The sequence below is a fragment of the Bos grunniens genome, chromosome 9 (genome assembly GCF_055505025.1).
Source record: "Bos grunniens cultivar Pamir isolate PY7600 chromosome 9, Bosgru_T2T1.0, whole genome shotgun sequence".
Taxonomy (NCBI): domain Eukaryota; kingdom Metazoa; phylum Chordata; class Mammalia; order Artiodactyla; family Bovidae; genus Bos; species Bos grunniens.
The window spans coordinates 47091639-47116085 of record NC_141173.1 but is presented as its reverse complement, the minus strand read 5'-3'; the positions used below and the strand labels follow the sequence as shown (position 1 = coordinate 47116085).

At 36.2% G+C, this 24447-nt stretch overlaps 1 protein-coding gene and 1 non-coding gene across 30 annotated transcripts in view; one reads left to right on the top strand and one right to left on the bottom strand.

Moving 5' to 3' along the window:
- LOC147365924 (uncharacterized) overlaps positions 1 to 24447 on the bottom strand; it is an 851918-nt gene that overhangs the window by 340329 nt on the left and 487142 nt on the right. For 6 of the 29 annotated variants that reach the window (XR_015133039.1, XR_015133040.1, XR_015133041.1 and 3 more), the window contains exons 1-4: positions 13577 to 13996; positions 7934 to 8043; positions 5541 to 5655; positions 5027 to 5156 (exon numbers count right to left, since the gene is read on the bottom strand). The exons of 1 other annotated variant lie outside the window; for it this stretch is intronic. The gene's annotated coding sequence lies outside the window, so the exon portion shown is untranslated. Of the gene's footprint in view, positions 1 to 3401; positions 5157 to 5540; positions 5656 to 7007; positions 7322 to 7933; positions 8044 to 13576; positions 14025 to 24447 lie in introns of those variants that run through there. 22 more of the 29 variants (XR_015133034.1, XR_015133031.1, XR_015133030.1 and 19 more) reach the window with 16 other exon arrangements.
- On the top strand, positions 12230 to 12336 carry LOC147365927 (U6 spliceosomal RNA). The gene has a single exon (XR_015133533.1). It is a non-coding gene; the product is annotated as a U6 spliceosomal RNA (small nuclear RNA).

Here is a 24447-nt window from a genome sequence, read left to right as displayed (position 1 = left end):
TGAGTAACCATTATGTGCAATGCACAGGCCTCAAAACAATACCAATAAAGACCAGAGTTCAGACTCCTCATGAAACTTTCCCGGTCTTTTTCTTTCAGTTTCTATCAAATATTTCCTATTGCTTCCATTTGCATGACCATGCTGAAGTAGAGCCACATTATGAAAAACATAAATTGCTCAGGTAGCATTTTGATCAAACTATATTGCTTATATAATTCCCCTGGTAAAATGAAAATTCTTTTAGAATAATTACTTAAGGAAAATCTGAAATTTAAAAAAATGAGTATATTCAGTTCTCTAGAAAAATTGCATTTAAATTTTTTCTAATAATTAGTTTTATAATAGAGTAAAAACTCTTTTGCAAAAGACACATAAGATTCTCAAACTGACTGAATTCTGTGTAAAACTGCACAGTGAAAGAAAACCAGTATTTTTTTTAAAATCTGTCTTAAAAGTAGACTGTTTAATTGAAGTTACTTGTGTGTGATGTTTAAAAGGTTAAAAAAGAAGCCAAACTGAAATGATTAGAAACAGTATTTATAGTTTAAGTTACAGCCAAAAAGCCACCCAACCTTCTTTTATAGTAAAGATCATTGTTATGCCAGAAAGAATAAAATAAACTCCTTCTCATTTCAGGTAACTGTTTGATATGAATTCCTTTTATACAGAATTAGTTTGAAATTTCATTTATATACATCATGATTTACCACACTGTTAAATATCTACTGAAAGTTTACCATATTCCTATCACTAATACAGAGACAGGGGTATGGCCATGATTGAAAAAAATTCACCATTATCATGAAGCATTCATTCTGCATGGTAAAGGACACAATAAGCAAAAAGCACAGGTAATAGATCAGTTAGTAATAAGCACACACACAAAAAGTACAGTGGGTAAAGAGAGACAGTATGCAGATACTCTATTAGAAAGGGTGACGGTCATTCCCTCAGAGGGAATTTCAACAAAAACTTCACTGAAATGAGAGATTAGTCTATTAAAATTTTTAGAGAGAAACTGTGGAAAAAGGCAAAAAGCCAAGGCAAAGGCTCATAATGTGAAGCCTCTTTATGCTGAAAGTTCCCACTCTAGGAATTTAATTGGTAAAACGGTTTAGTTTGGTGGAAAATTGTTTAATTAAATATCTGTAGAAGTAGATATAAAGCAAACCCTGACTTTGTTTACCTGCTAAAATATTTCATCTGAAAAGGTAATTGACAATAGTAAGTAAAGTGGCTCAGTCGTGTCCAACTCTTTGCGACCCCATGGACTGTAGCCCACCAGGATTCTCCATCCATGGGATTTTCCAGGCAAGAGTACTGGAGTGGGTTGCCATTTCCTTCTCCAGGGGATCTTCCTGACCCAGGGATGGAACTCAGGTCTCCTGCATTATAGGCAGATGCTTTACCATCTGAGCCACCAGGGAAGTCAATCGACGATAGTCTTTCATAAATAATTTTAATGTTAAGTGATAACATACATTTCTAACACAAGCATGTTGGCACTGCAATGTAAGGTCTGTGAGCACAAAGATTTTGTTATCTGTGTTGTTGACAAAACTTGTAGTGTTTTAAATGCTATTACATTGGAAATGATCAAGAAATACATAATGTAGATTAAGAAATCATTGTGCATTATTTTTCACAAAATATTTATCTTCATATAAATACTGTGTCAATATAGTTTTTCCTAACTTCTTTTGATAGCATTCATTACCATAATTGACTATTCAATTGCCTAGTCAATTTATTGGTAAGTACAGATATATTCTCTGTATCAAAAGATGCATCCCACTGAATCAACTGATATAATGTTAATACATGAGATTTTTCATCCTAATAAAAGTTTGAGGGAAAAAAAATTCAATAATTATTGATTAAATGTGACTCTTTTTGCATTTCCAATAAACGGCCAAATTGAAAAAAAAATTGTCCTAATTTTCTCATTCTACATGTCACAAGTACACCCAAACTGCCATACAGTTTTAAGGAAAAGATCTGGTATAAAAAGCCAAAGAAGCTGAAATAACGGTCATGTCATCAGTAAGATCTGTTTGCATTGAGGCATTTATAAGTTGTGTTTAACTGTGACATACATGTTCTTCCACATTTTGTAGATGAGCCATATTACCTCTCTTCATCTCAACTTTAACTACCTAACTGTAAATGCAAATTTCTCAGCAGAATCAGAACTGTTTATTTCCTCAGGAGGATTTATAATGGTAACAGTAATTTAACATACAGCTTTTGGTTCCTAGATCACAGACATGCCCATAGCACAGGTGTGGACCACCAAGCAATAGTATTAGTAATGATAATTTAATGATTCCTGATTTATTTTCCCTCTTAAAATGGAGCTCTTATTAAATACAATTAGTTGTTAACTGTCATTCCCCATTGCTTCTGGAAGAATCATAGTCAATATTGTTTCTGGAGAATGGCCCTAATCATTGGCAGTAAGGCTTTAAACAACCCATGACTATTGTAGGCAGACTGAAAAATTCATAGCACCTGAGAAGCCATCACTTAGAGTAATTGCACATAAAGATAGGCTGGTTTTCCCAAGAGGTAGTGCAAAGTCTTTTTTCCACTTATGCGCTGTACCAGGTCAAAAATGAGTAAAGGTAGTAGAAACAGTTGGAAACAGCAATTACAGGGATGGGAACCATTTTAAGGATATATTTTTTATATATTGTTTTAAATACTTTACATATATAACTTTGCTTAATCTTCAAAACAACTCTACATGTGGATGTTACTATTATCCCTGTTTTACAGATGCCCAAAGTAAAGCACAGAGAGATGAGGTAGCTTGCTCAGGCTGTCCAGAAAAAGAGACAGGACATTTAAAAAAAACAAAAGTAAAGATAAGGCATCTAACTCATACACCCATTGTAACAGAAAGGACACTGAGATAAAGATTCTCAGAGGACTAGAGTACAATGCAACAGGTCCCAAGGGCTTGAAAATTTTTAAAAATTGAGAACACACAACTTTACTGGGACTTCCTTGTTGAGAAAATGCTAAAAGAGTTTAGTTTTATTGAAAGTAAGTTAAATAAATAAAAATCACTGACCATTTACTGAGCAGTAGGTTGCAAGAACTGTCTAAAATAATGAGTTTATAAATATTATAGAGACTTTATAAAGATTATGACATTTACATCATGAACATTCACATTGTTGAAGAGTTTAAAATCCTGTGGTAAAGAAACATATAAGAAAACAATTATAACTCAACATAACAATTGCTCTGATGGATGAATACAAAAAGCATGAGAGGAGCAGAAAGAAGAATAATCCAATATACCTTTCCTATGAAGGAAAAACATTTAGAGCTATTGGCTTCAGCATAAACTTTGCATGTGAGCAATGGTGGAAGGTATTGCAGGCCGAAAGGACATTGTGGGGATGGGCGACAGGGAATGAAAAAGGCATATTCAAAGAGTTTTAGATATATTCTAGTTATCATTCAGGACTTACCCTAAACTTGGGAAGTTATGGAAGATTTTGCTGGATAGATAACATGCAAAGCAATTTAAGTTACAGAGAGGCATTAATAAATTCTGTACCTGACAGTCTGGTCACAAAATAATGAGCCCATATTATTTAATATAAAAAAACTGCAATGTCTATCCACTTTTATTCAATCTGGCTGATTCAATGATGGGAAAAAAAAAAACAGAAAGTGCAAAATTTAATTAAAATCTGTTAATGAACAAACTTCAAGAGGAAAAAAAAAATAATGATGCAGGTGTGGTGTGGAAAAAGCCTCTGAAATATATAAGCATTTACATCCTGAATTCCTACAACATCTATTATTTTTCTATTTTTGGCACATAAGATCAAATTGTACATACACTGAATCCCACTTGACTATCTTCTATATCTACTTTTTGTCTCAACTTCTTTAAATAACACCTTTATTAATTTCTTTCAATTCTATCATTTATTTTTGTTACTGATTTTATGGAATCTATTCTCCTTTGTGCCCCTTGTAATTTAGTCTTCATTCCTCAAATGATTGTGTCTTTTTCTTCTATTTATCTCCTGAGCTCTGCATGTTTATATTTACCATCTTAAAATTTGGCCATACTATTAAGAATTTTTGTATATGTGTTTTCTGGTCTTACTTCATAGGAATAATTACACCTTTCAATATTTTACATTTTATTATGTCTCTACTTTGTGGCAGTATCTTTTTAATGAATTTTGCTAGTTTCCAAACCCTCTTCTAAATTCTCATAACAATTTTGGTGTGTGTGTGTGTGTGTGTTTTAGCTCTTTCTGGATGGTTTCTTCTAATTTCTGCTTTGTTTTTGTGTAAATATGTATATGTATGGTTGTGCTGTATGTTTCTGTCTTCTCCTTATTGAATATATGTTCTTTGGGGGTATGTATTAATTTATTTATCTAATATTTATGTCACATGTAGGCTATCCAATATATACTTCTAAATCGTTAAAAAAAAAAAGTCAATGTGTTTTTGACTCTCTACTACATATTCAGTTGCACACAAGTCATTGAGGATACAAAGCCATAAAAATTACAGGGTAAGTTTTGAGTAACAATATATTTGAAGAAATTAGAATAAACACACAAAATTGTTATGACTATTAGTAAAGTTAGAATAATAAGGATAGACAATACACGGGATTTATGGAGCCATATTTGTAAATAATTCTATTTTTTAAAACACTATACTAAACATTATAATATACATCCTAGAAAAATATTTTACACGGTGAAAGCTGAAAAATCTACTTGCTTCTGTAGCTTCTAACTGCCCTTATATCTATTTTTTCTCTTCTTTAATATGGCATAAATTGAACACTTTACAAAAAGACATCGCATATAAATGTCACTACTATATAAGAAGTTAAGACAGTATACCAGACTGAATAACCACATTTATATATTATGACAATGAGTTCAGGTCATTTTATAACATTTGCTGTATTACTGGACATTTCTGAAGCACTGCGTTGAGAGACTGGCAGGGAAATTAATGTCCTTAAGCAATTTACCTGAATGTTTGATAGTGAAATGTCACGAGAGTCAAGCTTCAGTGTATCTCAAAGCTAAGGTATCACTCTGGAGAGGAAGCTATGGTGTCAGGTGAGTCATTAATTGAATGTCCACTTTCTTCAACAGATCCTTTATGATGGAAAGGAAAGAATACCACTCAATGAAATTTGGACAGCTTCAAAAGTACAATAAAGAAAAATGAACAATTTTAAAGTTTCAAACTTCTATGGAATTAAAGCTAAAATAAAAGATGAGGTCTTCTTATCATGGACTAATGTATGATTATTCAATTAGAGATGCAAGAGAGCTATGATTATAGGATTCATCTCTGAAATGCATACTCTCCTTGAGATGAAAACTTGTTTCACATTAGTCTGGTACCACCTTGTATCACCATGAAATGTTCAGTTCAGTTCAGTTCCTCAGTCATGTCTGACTCTTTGTGACCCCATGAATTGCAGCATGCCAGGCCTCCCTGTCCATCACCAACTCCCAGAGTTCACTCAAACTCACGTCCATTGAGTCAGTGATGACATCCAGCCATCTCATCCTCTGTCGTCCCCTTCTCCTCCTGCCCCCAATCCCTCCCAGGATCAGAGTATTTTCCAATGAGTTGTTCAAGAGGATGCTGTTAAATGAGTTCATGGCATTAATACTATATACGCTTACATTTTTTTTTTGGTATATACTGAAATACACATTTTTCATTCTCAAGCAGAAGTATTACCAGCTGGCTTAGAAACTTTGGTTGATAAAACTTTATGAAATGTGTTGAATCTCATTTGACGGGTCTGCTGATGACAGTTAACGGCATCACTTGTTCTCAAAATAATCTAGATATAACAACCACTTACGTTTTGAACAAAAAAAAATCATGGTTTAAAGGTCTCTATTTTCTGTTTATCTCTCCCTTCTTTCTATTCCTTCCTCCCTCAAAAAGTGATAGTCTATTTTAATTATGTGTGTGTGTGTGTGTGTGAGTGCATGTATTCAGTTGCTCAGTCATGTCTGACTTTTGCTTCTCCATGGATGTAACCTAACAGGCTCCTCTGTCCATGGAATTTTCCAGGTAAGAATGTTGGAGCAGGTTTCCATTTCCTACTCCAGGGATCTTCCCTACCCAGGGATCAAACCTGCATCACTTGTGTCTCCTACTAGCTTATGATTATGCAAGTAACAGATCTATAGCAAAATGGAAAGGACATAGATGCTCTGGTTTCAGTTTCCTTGTTTACTGCCTACATAACCCTCTACTTTGTAAGGAATACTAGAATGCTACCTGTGCAATGCAGGGAAAATGTTCTCTTTCTTAACCAGATACTATAAAACCTTGCTGTTATTAGAACAAACAAACAAAAATGCTATTTTCAACCAAATAATTAAAACTTAAAAATTAACTAAAAATTAGATATAAGACAAAACCAATAAAGAAATATTAGACAACAAACAATACATTAGAAATATTTACAACACAAGTTACACACAGAATTATTAAAAGACAGAATGTGCTTTTTACAAATTGATAAGAAAATGGCTACCCACACAAGAGCAAAACAATGAGCAAAATATACAACTCAGCAATTCACAGCAGAGAAGATTCCAATGACCAACAAGCATTAAAATCATGCTTAAATTCAATAACAGGAAATACAAATTATTAAATTAAAAATGATTGATAACTTTTTAACCCGATTGGAAACATTTAAAAAGAACTGACTTTTGAGTTTATATAGGGAAAGGTACTTTATTATATAGTGTTGGCAGAACTATAATTTGTTACATTTTAAAACAAAATCTGCCAGTATCTACGGAAAAAAGAAAATTACACATTTCTGTAGACCAGTAAAACCACTGTGAGAACCTATCACATATATAAAACTATATATACTGACCTCTGCTCTGACATGATAGAGAAACAGAGACTGGATTTAATTTCTTTCTTTTTTTTTTTTTCTCTACCACTACACACATATATTGGAGAAGGCAATGGCACCCCACTCCAGTATTCTTGCCTGGAGAGTCCCATGGATGGAGGAGCCTGGTAGGCTGTAGTCCATGGGGTCGCTAAGAGTCGGACACGACTGAGCGACTTCCCTTTCACTTTTCATTTTCATGCATCGGAGAGGGAAATGGCAACCCACTCCAGTGTTTATGCCTGGAGAATCCCTGGGACAGGGGAGCCTGGTGGGCTGCCGTCTGTGGGGTCGCACAGAGTTGGACACGACTGAAGCGACTTAGCAGCAGCAGCAGCAGCAGCAGCACACACATATATACACACACATATACACACAAATCTATCAAAAAATAAAATAACCCACATTAAACAACTTTATTCAAAGCACCAGATATGACACAACAAAGGACAATGATCCCTGAGAGAAAAGAAAACAAGATAAACCCAATTTAATTATTTTCACAGTTTATTGCCTTGAGAAAATGCCCAAGACAGTGCAAGGAGCTGGAATTCAGTCACACTCCCTGATGAAAAAGACAGAGCTGAGTATCCATGGAGACGAAGGAAGGGCAAAGCACAGAAGGAAGCTACACTGAAAACTCCAGATATCTGCAGATATCTTAACTAAATAGTATATTTTTGATCACACAAGTATTAAGGAAACTACGCAAAACCAGAGAAAGCACAGAAGGAAGCTACACAGAGAACTCCAGATATCTGCAAATATTTTAACTAAATCAATAGATGTTTGATCAGCAGAAGTATTAAGGAAACTACTCAAGACCAGGAAAAGAACCATCCAAAAGAATTGCAGGGAAATTTACATAGGAAATGAAATAGTACCTGTTTGATTCAGTAAGATTGGACAATTTCATAATTCATGGAGCATGGGGTACAGTACTCAGAAAAGTTTTGCTTAGAAAACTTTAAAAAGCAAAATGGAGGGACTTGCCTGGCAGTCCACTGGTTAAGACTCCGTGCTTCCAATGCAGGGAGTGTGGGTTCCATCCCAGAGGACTAAGATCCCACCTGCTGCACAACACAGTCAAAAAGTTATTTTTTCTAAAAGAAAAAGCAGAATGGAAAAAATAAAAACTATGTTTAAGTTACACAACTGTGTCCCAAAACCAAGTTACACAGCAAGGTGACATCATGTCATTTGGCATTCAATAAACATTATTAGACATGTAAAGAAGCATGAGAATATGACCCATAATAAGAAAAATACATCAATCAAAACTGACCAAGAACTGATACAGATGTTAGAATTAGCAGAAAAGGACACTAAAGCAGTCACAGCTGTAGTCCATATATTGTAAATGTTAAGAGACATTAAAAATATAGAAAAGACTATAAGTTCTTATATGACTTATATGTTCTTATATGTTCTTATGACATATGTGTTCTTATATGTTCTTATATGACTTATATGTTCTTATATGACTTATACGTTCTATATGACTTATGTTCCCAAAAGTCACTCACTACCAAGGTCTCCAGATCTTTGAAGGGAAATTATTAAACAATATATCTATCAAGTTAGATCTTCACTGATATACCAACCAGTATATAATATACACAGAATCATAGCCACTGGTCTCACTTTTAAAGTGCATGACTTGCCATCAACATCATGTCAGTTGCATTCACTTTTCTATGCAAAATAAAGGGCTAATGCCGCATAGTGAGAAGGTGTGCCTGATCACAGAAAATTTGGAAGTTTTCGGCAATTCCAAGAGGCAGAGGAGACTGGAGACAAATAGAATTTAAGGTAGAAATGAAACTGAGAAAAATAAAGAGTTTTGAACCTTGCCTGGTAATGGAAACTCTGTAGAGAATCTATATGATTATCATTAAGTCCTCAAACGTCAGAATTTGGTAATTATATTTGTCAAAGGAAAATAAAAATCTGACTGTAGACTTCCCAGGATTGAGGTCTAGGGGAAAGCTACATAGAATTGTATTTCTGTTTGACTATCTGTAGGAATTACATCAATTAAATAATGAATCATAAATACTCATATAATCAAACAGCATAACACTAAGCAGGTGCCATTTATGATGTCAAGTAAAACATTTGAGAATGAGAATTACTATTCATTTAGACTCAAAACTGATACCCAAAGATGCACCTAAACTCAGGAAACAATGTAATCTCTTGATAATTTCTTGAATTAATCCTGTTGCTTTAGAAAACCTGTTTGATGACTGAGTTGTGATTTCGTTTCCATCTGCCTTGTATTAACCCATAATAGGTATGGCCTCAAAGTATGCTAATAAGGGCAAACTCTGTTCCTAAAATGATATAGTAGTCATATCATTGTAAAAAGTCTTAAAAGGTCAATAAAATTCTACAGGTTAATATCACACTGTCTTCTTTGTAAGTAGATTTATCTTCCATATTAGAGAAATAATGGAAGTATATTCAGAGTTGACTCTCAGTAAGTACTTATTCCATTGAATTAAACTAATAAAATTGATCCACTTTTGTGAGAACAATGTAATAAATAATACAGAAATGTTTACCGATAGTTGATTGTTCTATTTAAAAAATACTGTGTATAATTTGGTTATGCTATGATCCAAGGTTTCTACTTCCTAAATACCAACCAACAATTTGTTTTCAGGTAGTTGGTTATTACTTAATAAGAATTTATAAAAAGCTAAGTAAAAGTATCAAGTAAAAAATTTTAAAAAAATAGAAAAGACTAAATGAAACTTTTAAAGATCAAAATTACATTGTTTGAGAAGAAAATATACTTAGAGGGATTAATGGTGCATTAGCCACTAAAAAGAAAAGTGGATAGCAACAGCAATAGAAACTATGTACAATAAAACATATGGGCTGGTGCTCAAGTGGTATAGAATCTGCCTGCAATGTAGGAGACCTGGGTTCAATGCCTGGGTTGGGAATCTCTCCTGCAGGAGGGAATGGCTGCCCACTCCAGTATTCTTGCTTGGGAAACCCTATGGACAGAGGAGTCTGGCAGGCTATAGTTCATGAAGCTGCAAAGAGTCAGACACTACTAAGCAACTAATATATCACTTTCAGACATTAAAAAGAAAAGTGGATAGCAATAGCAATAGAAACTAAAACAGGGAAAAAAGAATTTAGTATAAGTGGGAGACCTAATGTGTTACGACCCATGTAAAGAATTTGTAATATATATCAGTTTAGGATATGGAAAATATATCAATTTACAGAAATAGCTTAAATGAGGCATTCTCTATTATCACGTAACAAAACTACCTATGACCTACTTCTCATCACCTTCCTTATGACCCACAGGAGGCAGCTTTTACTCTGTGCTTGAAATTATGCTATCCTTTTACACCACAGGTCAGAATGAGAAACTACCTATAGCCTATCACAAGAATTAACTATGAGAATGTTGTTTGGGTCTTTAATTAAACTTTTTAGGGCAGATTTTGGTTCATAGCAAAATTGAGTAAAAGGTATTGAGTTTCCATATCCTCCCTGTCTCTCCAACCACACATAAAACCCCACCATCAACCTACCATCAGAGTGGTCATTTGTTACAATGGCTGAACTCACTTTGACACATCTGGGATTTTTATTAAGGAGTGTTTTCTCTAAAAGCATGCACAGGATACATTAGTTTCAGAACAAACAGTAAATTTGCTTCTCTGAAGCAGTGGATTAGTTTGACATTTTTGTATCATTAACCATTGGTTTTTGTGTTTCTGTTTTAACTAATAAATTGGCCGCTCGATCTGTCCAATCTCAAAAGTCTCTCAACATGTGTTTTATAAATTAATTTTAATTCTCCTACATTTTATTACTCCCCACCTTTAATTTCTCTTACCTATGAGATATTCATTTAGATATCCTTTAAAACCTTTGCAATTCTGGCATTTTTGTCATATTAATCTCTTGGAACAAGGGATACAAAATATTTAAATTTAGTTTCTTTTCAATTATTTTCATCTGAGGGACAGAAAAAAGTATCAAATGATACAATTTATTCTGTATTAAATTTCAGAACAATCTCTCTACTAGCAGGAGATACAAAATTTGAAATGCTTGTTACAAAAGACATTTCATTTGCATGGATGAAAATAATTAGGAAGCAACAGTGACACCTGTGGGGGATGATACATAAACATATTACCTAAATTATGCCCAGTGTGTTTACTTAGTGGGGCTTTATGTAACAAGTACATGTGGGCACAATGATTATATGTTAACCTGTATAATTAAGAAAGTGATTTGCTTAACAAGTAATTTGTAATAAAATGCCTAGCCAGTAATCATAAGCACAAGCCATATGTTTTTAAATATGACCCAAACATTTGCATAGTGTTTATGTACAATAAATTAAAGCAAAATGAAAAATCTGCTGACAAGAAATAAGTAGCAATAAGGGTAGAGCAATGTATTAAATCCTTCATTCTGGATCATTTAGGTAATGTTCCATTCATTTTAGATTCATGAGTAGAAGCCTTTACAGATTGGGCATGCATACCATAAATCTGGAGTTATCCATTATTAGGTGGCGTTTTGCTGTTTGCAGTTGTACATGTTTACTTTGTGCATAATTAACTGCATAATAGCTGTCTGTGTTTTGCACTGAATTTACACTCAGGCTCTCGTCAAAACAAATGACTCCAGAAAGTAGGATGCTTCCATTCAGTTCCCTGCAATCTGCACTTCCTAATACAGGTTTACAGAAATGGTTTTGATTGTGACTCTCGGTATCCTAACGCCTTCAGCAGCTAATGTGTGTGTTGGAGCTTAACTTATTAAACTCCTAGATACATAAAGAGTATGGATGGGTGGAGACAGGAGGAAGCAGAGCACACCTAAGAAGAGCCAAGAAAGAAATTTCCATGAAAATAACAAGCACAGTGTCTAGTTGGACAGGCAAGTGATCACTGAGCAGCATAAAACAATGGATCAACATACATCCCAGGAGTTCTTTTGCATATACGATTGTGACGGCCAAATTAACCATCTGAGAGAGGGCAGAGTCTGAAAATGGGATGTCAGAAGAACCAACAAGATACATTCCAATCACCCATTTTGTTTACAGCCAGATAAACTCAGAAGGATAAATTACCAAATTAAATTAATCAACAAGAAACTGGTATAATTAAATAACAAAGAATAAGAGAAGTAAAAGGGATAAAATAAAAGATAATAGAGACTGAATTTTATTGATTATGACTACTTGTTGACACAGTAGTTGAAAAACTTTTTAAAAGCATGATATATGAGGCTGTATATGTGCTTGCTTCGGCAGCACATATACTAAAATTGGAACAATACAGAGAAGATTAGCATGGCCCCTGTGCAAGGATGGCACGCAAATTCGTGAAGCGTTCCATATTTTTTGACTCTTCACTCTCATGCATTGGAGGAGGAAATGGCAACCCACTCCAGTGTTGCTGCCTGGAGAATCCCATGGACAGAGGAGCCTGGTGGGCTGTGGTCTATGGGGTCGCACAGAGTCGGACACGACTGAAGCGACTTAGCAGCAGCAGCAGCATATATTCTATTGAAAGTAGTCTCACTGTGTTCTTAATCAAAAGTTAAATGAAACATTTACAGAAACAAAAATTTTCTTTATCTCTAGAAGTGGTCATTTCCGGGGAAAGAAAAGAGGGAGATTTAAAATGGCTTAACCAGTTCTCCAAGTTGTATTTGTAAGGTTATTATTATTATTTTGATGACAAAGGGTGAATTGTTTGAACTGGAACTTTGAAACAAAGATGTGTTAAGTAGTAATTTTCCTTGTTTCAGAATCCAAAATGTCATTTAAGGATGTAAGCATAAATAATATGTCATATGTATAATACATGACTCTCAGAAATATTCATCATCAAAATTATAATTCCACATTATCTGCTTCTACTTTAAGTATTTACTTATCTTTATAGAAAAGCATTTTATGCATTTAACAATATTTTCTTATTTTACTATTATCCAAAATCTCTAAAGATGCTATTCTCTGCATGTTATTTCTTAAAATTATTAAGCTTCACATAATGCATCCAAGTAATTACTTTTCAAAACACTCTGAAGCAATATTTTGGTTGCAAAATTAAGTATTTCAAAGAATCAGCTCAGAAAATAAAAATTAAGAATGACTTCATAGCGATTCTGGCAAGAAGATGGCGTAATTCAAACAGAATTTCTAGGACCACACTCTACCACTGCTACACTTGGAACACAGTGATTTTATATAAATAAATACATGCATAATGATATTATAAATATATAATGCATACAATGTATAAATAAATAAATGTGTAATATATATCAAGTGCCTTGATAGAATTCTGTGGACCAGAACCAGATTAGAAATCCACATGCATATCAATACACAGAGACATAAACTATGCTCACAGACAAGATGCTTTGGTATCACAAAGACACCAAAACTATCCATTTTTTCAATGTCACTCTGATAAGAGAAAATTCTCAACACAGCTTTACATGGAAACTTGGCAAGTGGCACTCAGTTAACATAGAAGACATAAACAAAAGTACATAAGACCATTTAAAAAAAAAGTGAAAGATATTATAAAGGTCATAGTAATTATTCATGTGGCATCCACCACAACACACTACCTTTTGTCGTGCTGGGCTCTGCTAGCCCTGCTGGCCTTTGCAACCAAACTGGTGTGACTTGTGCTGGGTCCAGCCTGGTGAGCAGTCAGGGGTTTTCCCCAGCTGAGGTGGCCCCGTCTCAGCCCTGGCTCTCATGTGATATTCACAAGTCTGTGCCTCACTCCGAAGGAGTTTTCACCAAAGCCTCTGTGGTGGCTGACTTGGCCGATATGGAAAGCCCACTCGCTCAGCATTCAATTACCCTAGTCTTCTCTATAGGGAATGAAAGAACTTCTAAGTCTCTCAATGTGAAATGAGGTCCTAGCAGCTTCAGAAAAACTAAAAACAACCAACACCTGAGCAAACTGGTGTCTGGTTGGAATGAAAGAACGTCTAAGGGTCTCAACCAAAGGACATTCTAGAAGCTTCAGGAAAACTAAACAGCCAACACCTGAGCTATTGGTCTTTGGTTGGAAGGGTTAGGAGAAGTGTTGGCTGAAGGAGGAGGGGCTCAGCTGAAGAGTGTTAAGAACAGTTTTAACTACTAATGCAGTGCATATTTGCAGCAAGCCTGCGTTTGCTTCAAGAGGGCATATCCCAGATGAGAGCAGGGAACTGAAAGCAGCCTTTGAGTCAAAGTATCAATTTTATTCATGGGTTTAAAGTCTCAGCTACAGTGCACTTCTTAGATTATCTACTACTTCACCTTCTCTGAGATGTCTTTCAGTCTACACCTGTTTAGTCCTATCTTACCTACCCCACTTCTCACCAAAATTCCCTGGGAAGAAACCAAGTTTCATTTCTCATCTCTGTGCAAGTTAGTCTTTAAGAATAAGAGTAAGCTCGGTGGCAAAGATGTGATGGAACATGGGATGCAGAAGAGCAGAAGATCGGAGAACTGGAAGCTCAGTTAGGAAGTATATAAAACATACTGCACTTATTTACATTAATTTCCAATGCCCTCCTCTAGTGAACGTAAATACTCTAAAAACATTGCATTTTTACAATACTTTAGATACGGTTGTTCATATATATTAAGAAAAGAGACTAATATGTCTAGTTCAGCTCGCTATTAGTGAACTGTTGATGTGGATTAAATACATTTAAAAAGGCAAACAGAAAACTGAGAAAACATTTAATATGTATGATGGGGAAAACTGAAACCTTAACTATGTGAAATGCTAAACCAGCGTTTAGTCTAAATCTCTGCAAAACAAGTTTCCAAGGATTGAAATTTGTATTTTAAAAAGTTTGTTTTTAATGTGGACACTGATATCTCAGAAGCAGAAATGGACAACAGTGATGACATTTAAGAGGATAGTACTGTTGATAAAAGGAAAATACTGTTACTACTGAACATGCTGGTACAAGCGGGGAACTTAAGTTCTTGATTCTCTTCATACAGGAAGAGGGTGTAGCAAAGTTTCTGGCTTGCCTCAAGTGTGTATTTAAAATCAGCAATGCTCAGTTTTTGCAGTTAGTTCCTTGGCATAGTAAGGGCAACTTAATAGGTTATAATGTAAAAAAGGAACTGGCAAGTTGAAAAATAACAGACCTAAAAAGTACCAAAGCATAGAATTAAAAGATCAAATAAAAAATGATGATGCTTTGAAGAAGGCATGCCATGACAGAAATGCAATGCATCCAATTTCCCAGAAATTTTAGCTGATGCTTATATCAACAGACCATAATAATCAACAGTAACTACATTCTTACCAGGGGATAAACAATTTCCTAAATAGTTTATATTCATTTTTCTATTTAACTTTTATGGCATCTCTATAACCAAGACACTATTTACCCAATTTGCAGATGAGGAAACTGATTATTTAATAGGTATTTGCCCAAAGGCATAACAACATTAATTAGTGGATCTTAGATGGCACCCCACTCCAGTACTCTTGCCTGGAAAATGCCATGGACAGAGGAGCCTGGTAGGCTGCAGTCCATGGGGTCAGTGAGGGTCGGACAGGACTGAGAGACTTCACTTTCACTTTTCACTTTCATGCATTGGAGAAGGAAATGGCAACCCACTCCAGTGTTCTTGCCTGGAGAATCCCAGGGACGGGGGAGCCTGGTGGGCTGCCGTCTATGGGGTCACACAGAGTCAGACACAACTGAAGTGACTTAGCAGCAGCAGCAGCAGATTTAAACTCAGCTTTGAATGACAGATCAAGCTACAGATTAAGCCTTTAGTCATAATCTTGTACATTCAAATATTTTTATCATCTCAAAAGCAATATAATTAGTCTCTTTCATCTTGGAAACTCATTTTTGGAGATCACTAGTTATTTAGGCACTGTGATGTTCACTGCAGCACTGTTTACAAGAGCCAGGACACAAAGCAACCTAAATGTTTATCCACAGAAGAATGGATAAAGATGATGTGGTACATATATACAATGGAATGTTACTCAGCCATAAAAAAAGAATATTTCAGGTATTTCATGTGCCATTTGCAGACACATGAATGAACCTACAGATTGTCATAGAGAGTGAAGTTAAGTCAGAAAAACAAAAGCAAATATCATCTAATATCACTTACATGTGGAATCTAGAAAAATGGTACAGATGAACTTAGTAGCAAGGCAGAAATAGAGTCACAGATGTAAAGAATAAACATGGTTTCCAACATGGGAAAGAGGAAGGTATAACAAATTGGGAGGTTGGGATTGACATATATACACTCAGTTCAGTTCAGTTCAGTCGCTCAGTCATGTCCAATTCTTTGTGACCCCATGAATCGCAGCACGCTAGGCCTCCCTGTCCATCACCATCTCCCAGAGTTCACTCAAACTCACATCCATCGAGTCGGTGATGCCATCCAGCCATCTCATCCTCTGTTGTCCCCTTTTCCACCTGCCCCCAATCCCTCCCAGCATCAGAGCCTTTTCCAATGAGTCAACTCTTCACATGAGGTGGCCAAAGTACTGGAGTTTCAGCTTTAGCATCATTCCTTCCAAAGAACACCCAGGGTTGATCTCCTTTTGAATGGACTGGTTGGATCTCCTTGCAGTCCAAGGGACTCTCAAGAGTCTTCTGCAACACCACAGTTTAAAAACATCAATTTTTCAGCCCTCAGCTTTCTTCACAGTCCAACTCTCGCATCCCATACATGACCACTGGAAAAACCATAGCCTTGACTAGACGGACCTTTGTTGGCAAAGTAACATCTCTGCTTTTTAATATGCTGTCTAGGTTGGTCAAAACTTTCCTTCCAAGGAGTAAGCGTCTTTTAATTTCATGGCTGCAGTCACCATCTTCAGTGATTTTGGAGCCCCCCACAAAAAAAGTCTGACACTGTTTCCACTGTTTCCCCATCTATTTGCCATGAAGTGATGGGACCAGATGCCATGATCTTCGTTTTCTGAATGTTGAGCTTTAAGCCAACTTTTTCACTCTCCTCTTTCACTTTCATCAAGAGGCTTTTTAGTTCCTCTTCACTTTCTGCCATAAGGCTGGTGTCATCTGCATATCTGAGGTTATTGTTATTTCTCCCGGCAATCTTGATTCCAGCTTGTGTTTCTTCCAGCCCAGAGTTTCTCATGATGTACTCTGCATATATATATAAGTTAAATAAGCAGGGTGACAATATACAGCCTTGACATACTCCTTTTCCTATTTGGAGCCAGTCTGTCGTTCCATGTCCAGTTCTAACTGTTGCTTCCTGACCTGCATATAGGTTTCTCAAGAGGCAGGTCAGGTGGTCTGGTATTCCCATCTCTTGAAGAATTTTCCACAGTTTATTGTGATCCACACAGTCAAAGGCTTTGACATAGTCAATACAGAAATAGATGTTTTTTTCTGGAACTCTCTTGCTTTTTCTATGGTCCAGTGGATGTTGGGAATTTGATCTCTGGTTCCTCTGCCTTTTCTAAAACCAGCTTGAACATCTGGAAATTCACGGTTCACGTATTGCTAAAGCCTGGCTTGGAGAATTTTGAGCATTACTTTATCTCATTAGATAACTAATGAGAACCTACATGGATAGCACAGACTTCCCTGGTGGCTCAGTGGTAAATACCCCAACCCAGGAAACATGGGTTCAATCCCCAGGTTGGGAAGATCCTCTCTTGTCCTTTTCCTCCAAGGAAAATAAATGGCAACCCAGTTTCTTTTTAATTTATTTTTACTTGGAGGATAATTGCTTTACAGTATTGTATTGGTTTCTGCCGTATATCAACATGAATCAGCCATAGGTATATGCATGTCCCCTCTCTTTTAAACCTCCCTCCCATCTCCCACCCCTTTCCACCCATCTAGATTAACACAGAGCACTGGATTTGAGTTCCCTCAATCATAAAGCAAATTTCCACTGGCTATCCACTTTTATATACGGTAAGGCATATGTTTCAATCCACTCCAGTACTCTTGCCTGGGAAATCCCATGGACAGAGGAGCCTGGTGGACTATAGTCCATGGGGTCATTAAAAATCAGGCACAACTTAGTGACTAAGCACCAACAACTGTATAGCACAGGGAACTCAATAGTATGTAGTCATCTAAATGGGAAGGAAATCTACAAAAGAGGATTCATTTCAATATTTGGCAAAACTAATACAATATTGTAAAGTTTAAAAATAAAATAAAATTTAAAAAAAATAAAAAATAAAAAAGAGGGGATGTATGTATAACTGACTCACTTTGTTGTAGAGCAGAAACTAACACACCATTGTAAATCAACTACATTCCAATAACAATTTTTTTAAAAAGCTACCTATCAAAATATGTGTGTGTGTTTGTATCTCAAGTTCTCCATTGTATAAGGAATGATACTACAATCAGCATGGAAACAAAAAATTATATTTTATTGCTTCAAATCAATGAGTTAAGACAAGTAACATATAGAGAATTTTTAAAAAAAGATGAGAATTAAGAATAAATTTCTTGAAAAATATAATATGCTATATTATAAACTTTCACTAAACTCCCAAAATTATTGTATAAAATTAGAGGACTCTGTGTCCTAATTCTACAAGTTACCTCAACCACCTCCAGTAAATGTTATAAAAATATAATATGCTATATTATAAACTTTCACTAAACTCCCAAAATTATTGTATAAAATTAGAGGACTCTGTGTCCTAATTCTACAAGTTACCTCAACCACCTCCAGTAAATGTCATAATCTTAGAGCATACAGAGGTTTCAATCACCTCTGTCCTCAGAGCAGTTAATAAATAATTATTGATATAAATTTCAAATAAACGCTTCTCTTTTATAAGATTCAAAGAAACAACAATAGTATATTTTTCTCAACCAAAATGACTATTACTGCTTAGCCAATTATTATACCTACCAAGATAATTTTCCCTTTGCTTAATTTCTAGCTATGGAACCTATTTCACCAATTTTTATATCAGCTTCAAATACCTAATGACAGATAATTAAATTTCACATATTCTATTTAAACAGGTATAGTGGTCAAATATTATATTTGTAGTCTATCCATTAATTCCAAAGCTTCACCCCTTTTGCCTTTATTTTAATATTAAGATGGCTTTATTCCATTTTACTGTTCTTAAAACGGCTCCTTGATTTATTTTTTGATTTGTGTTTCTAAAAGTTGCTCAGTAGCCTAATTATATATTCATTTTGACATTCTGGTCCCAGAAGAAACAACATTAACTTCATACTTATCCATCTGGTTATCAGTTACAGCTTGTGAATTGCTGCTTATAATTTTCCAGGGACATGTGGGCGCCCTTCCAGTTAGGCTATTAAAATCCCTTACACTCTAACAACATGCTAATTAATATCCTATCACGTTTGTGGATGCACAGCAAAAACACTGCCATGTAGAGGAAATTTCCTGCTGAAATTTCAATTTTGAAATGTATATATTTTAGTTTAAAAGTTAAGCCAGCAACTCTTTACACACCTAAATCTTTCTAAAGAAGCAAAACCTTTTATCTCCAATTTTTAAAAAATGTTTAATTCATGGATCATCTTAAAATTTAATATCCATCATTCTAAAAAATCTGCACAGTGAAGAAGTATCTTTTCACCCACATTCAGAGAAGGGTGTTTCCTAGCAACCACATACAATCTGAATCAATCCTTAGCTGAATTATGATTCAAAGTGCTGTTAGAAATAATCATTTGCATGAGAAAGAGACTAATGTCTGTTCTGATTAGGAACAACAGTTCTTTCCTAAATTGGTCGGTCACAGTCCAAAATCAGGCAGCTGTTTAGAGATGTCTTTGTTTTCATCAGATTTTGCCTGAGGAAGGCAAACATCACATCCCCATAGACACAGCACAAAGGTACTCTTACTCAGTCACTCAGTCATGTCTGACTCTGCAACCTCATGGACTGTAGCTGATAGGTTCCTCTGTCCATGGAATTCTCCAGGCAAGAATACTGGGGTGAGTTGTTATTTCCTTCTCCAGGGGATCTTCCTGAGCCAGGAATCCAACCCGTGTCTCCTATGTCTCTTGTACTGGCAGGTAGATTCTTTATCATTGAGCACACAAGCCACTAAAACTTCAGAATTTAATCCAAATGAATATAACCAAGGATCTCACCTCTCTACTGTATTAAAACCTGTTACTTTGTTTCACCTTAACTTTTATTTTCTTTCAACTTGTATTTACTATTATTTATTATAAGGGTTAAATATTAGGTAATAATATTAGAACAATTATCACTTTTCTTAATTTGGATCCTTTTATAAATTATTACACATCATTTTTTATTAAGTGGCTATTGTTATCCTTACACATAGATTTCACATTTTTTTTTCCAAATTAATTCAATGTTAGTTGACATTATCTGCTTCCCCAGTGGCTCAGCAGTAAAGAATCTGCCTGCAACGCAGGAGACGTGAGTTTGATTCCGGGGTCAGGAAGATCCCTGAGAGGAAGGAATGGCACCCCACTCCAGTGTTCTTGACTGGAGAACCCCATGGATAGAGGAGCCCGGCAGGCAACAGTCCATGGTATCACAAAGAGTTGGACACAACTGAAGCAACCGAGCGTGAAATCAGAACACTTTCACATAGTAACGTTTATCTCAAAGTGCTTTGACTATTCATTTATCTTTTAGAAAATAACATTGTGTCTTTTCAAAATAACAGTAAATACAAAACTTCAATAAAATAACTTCCTGTTTATTTAATTTTTCTTCCTACTGTGGAAATTAGCTACTGTTTTTTGTTTTGTTTTGTTTTTTTCCCTTTTCATTGTCCTTACAGATCCATATCACTAAAGAGAAAACAGACCAGCTGTCAAACGGGTCATATAATGTACATTTGCTGCTGCTGCTGCTAAGTCGCTTCAGTCGTGTCCGACTCTGTGTGACCCCAGAGACAGCAGCCCACCAGGCTCCCCCATCCCTGGGATTCTCCAGGCAAGAACGCTGGAGTGGGTTGCCATTTCCTTCTTCAATGCATGAAAGTGAAAAGTGAAAGTGAAGTCGCTCAGTCGTGTCTGACTCTTAGCGACCCCATGGACTGCAGCCTACCAGGCTCCTCCACCCATGGGATTTTCCAGGCAAGAGTACTGGAGTGGGGTGCCATTGCCTTCTCCGAATGTACATTTGGAACTGTCTAAAAACCCAGAGCTCAACATTCAGAAAACTAAGATCAGGGCATCCGGTCCCATCACTTCATGGCATTTAGATGGGGAAACAGTGGCTAACTTTGTTTTTCTGGGCTCCAAAATCACTGCAGATTGTGATTGCAGCCATGAAATTAAAAGATGCTTACTCCTTGGAAGGAAAGTTTTGACCAACCTAGACAGCATATTAAAAAGCAGAGACATTAATTTGCCAACAAAGGTCCATCTAGTCAAGGCTATGGTTTTTCCTGTGGCCGTGTATGGATGTGAGAGTTGGGCTATAAAAAAAAGCTGAGCGCCGAAGAATTGATGCTTTTGAACTGTAGTGTTGGAGAAGACTCTTGAGAGTCCTTTGGACTGCAAGGGGATCCAACCAGTCCATCCTAAAGGAGATCAGTCCTGGGTGTTCTTTGGAAGGACTGATGCTGAAGCTGAAACTCCAATACTTTGGCCACCTGATGTGAAGAGCCAACTCATTGGAAAAGACCCTGATGCTGGGAAAGATTGAGGGCAGGAGGAGAAGGGGGTGACAGAGGATGAGATGGTTGGATGGCATCACTGACTCAATGGACATGGGTTAGGGAGGACTCCAGGAGTTGGTGATGGACAGTGAGGCCTGGCATGCTGCGGTTCATGGGGTCGTAAAGAGTCGGACACAACTGAGTGACTTAACTGAACTGAACTGAAAAACCCAAAAACTATCAGAAGTAAACTATCATGATGGCTATTACTGAAACTTCAAAGACCATAGGCTAAAGCAGACAGCCTATTGACCTCTGCATTCCATATTTAGAAACTGTATCTTCCTGGAGCTAAGTGACAGCCTTTATTGCAAAGACTCTCTATAATAAATTTATCCCAGAAGGATACATACAAGATAAGTAAGCAGACGTTAAATACCAAAATAATTAGATTGTTCTGAAAGTATTTTTTGGAATTTATGAGATAATAAATTATCTAATACACAAGAGTAGGATTGATGGTACCAAAAAGGAATGAACAAACTTGTTGGTACTAGGCTATTTATTATAGTAAAGACACAGATCCTCTTCTCTGAGAATAAACAAATAATAGGACACACCAAAAAATGTGTACATTAAATGTATTTAATTTTAAGAGGATTTATTTAAAGGACTATTTTTAATCAAAATTATTTTAGGGAACTGACAAAAATTTGTTTATCTTGAAACATTTCACATGTGTGTCTTTTTTCTTTTCTCAATATGTCATCAGAGAAGACAATGGCAAGTCACTCCAGTACTCTTGCCTAGAAAATCCCATGGATGGAGGAGCCTGGTGGGCTATAGTCCATGGGGTCGCTACGAGTTGGTCTCGACTGAGTGACTTCACTTTTACTTTCATGCAGTGGAGAAGGAAATGGCAACCCACTCCAGTGTTCTTGCCTGGAGAATCCCAGGAATGGCAGAGCCTAGCGGGCTGCTGTCTATGGGGTCGCACAGAGTCGGACACAACTGAAGCGACTTAGCAGCAGCAGCAGTATGTCATATAATTAATCTTTAAAAAATTCTGAGACTCTAGAAATGTGATTATCTATTTCACATAGTTTTAGGGAAAGATAGCTAAAAACAAAACCTCCTCCCAACCTAAAACTCCTCTCCACAAAGGTAGAAGAGAAAGGAAACAAATTCATTCTTCCATAAGGGTTAAACCAGAATGTGATATGGACATTCACAATCAATCTGCTAGGAAATTTGCAAAGACAGAAAAAGAAACTTACACTTTTATATAGTCAAGCAAATACTCCCTATTACATCAATTTTTTCAAGATAAACAACTAGTTCTCAAGAAAGAGAACATGAAGCACCATGTGTCACACACAGGTCACTGTAAATTCACTTGGTATTTGGGGTGACCATCTGTTTTAGTGAACTGCTTTTCTTTAGAGAAAAAATCTTTGTGATTACTCAAATCTTTGTGATAGGAGGTAGTCTTGTAAGGTGAGCAAGGCACCCACTAAAGTTGACTCCTGACCACCCAAAGAAACTGGGAAATGGGCTCTATCCTTTGTGGTGGTAACATTTGAGAGAGATGGCTCATAGGTCCTTGAGAAAGACATTCCTGTATTGTAAAGCTTTCCAGAGTTTTACTGAGCTTTTAAAAAGATTTACACACATTTCAAAGCGACACAGAAACAATTATAATTACAAATATTCTAAAGTAAATCTCAGAAGACAGGGCAAGTCAGAAATTTTCACTTGTTTTTTTTACAGAGAAAATTAAGCCTCTTATTTTTAATTTGTATTTGCCCTTACAGTGCATGTTTCGATCCTAAATGTAGCAAATCATTAACAACTTAGCAAATCTCAATTTACTTTTACATCTCTGCTGCTGCTGCTGCTGCTGCTGCTAAATCGCTTCAGTCATGTCTGACTCTGTGCGACTCCAAGACTGCAGCCCACCAGACTCCTCCGTCCATGGGATTTTCCAGGCAAGAGTACTGGAGTGGGTTGCCATTGCCTTCTCCTTGACTGAGCATACACAGATTTTCAGGAAGAGCACAGTAAACAAGATATGATTGTTATGCAGGTTTAAGTCCAGGCCTTCTCTATCCAAAAGAGTGTGGACAGATTTAGTCCATCTCTTTCTGGTACACAGAGGGAGACACCCTTAAAATGAGATTTCTCTTATAAATGCAAATTGCTCTTACAGAAGAGTAATTTCTACTTGATTCTCAGAGCTTCTCTCCTGTACTTTTTTTTTTTTAAATAATCAGCACCTGCAGGCATGCTAAGTTGCTTCAGTCCTGTGTGACTGACTCTTTGCAACCCTATAGACTGTAGCCTACCAGGCTCCTCTGTCTAGTGGTATAAACCCAATAATCTACATAAATAACCCTTTTGCCAAAGAAGCATGTTTTGGGGTGACAAAGTTTGTGCCCCTCCAAAGGCTAATTTATGGAAAAGGGAATTAACTAGAAGAACAGTTAGGGCATAAGGGTGACAGCTAGAAAAGTTATGACCAACCTAGACAGATTATTAAAAAGCAGAGACATTATTTTGCCAACAAAGGTCTGTCTAGTCAAAGCTATGGTTTTTCCAGTAGTCATATGTGGATGTGAGAGTTGGACTATAAAGAAATCTGAGTACCGAAGAACTGATGCTTCTGAACAGTGGTGTTGGAGAAGACTCTTGAGAGTCCCTTGGACAGCAAGCAGATCCAGCCAGTCCATCCTAAAGGAAATCAGTCCTGAATATTCATTGGAAGGACTGATGCTGAAGATGAAACTTCAATACTTTAGCCACCTGATGTGAAGAGCCGACTCATTAGAAAAGACCCTGATGATGGGAAAGATCAAAGGCAGGAGGGGAAGG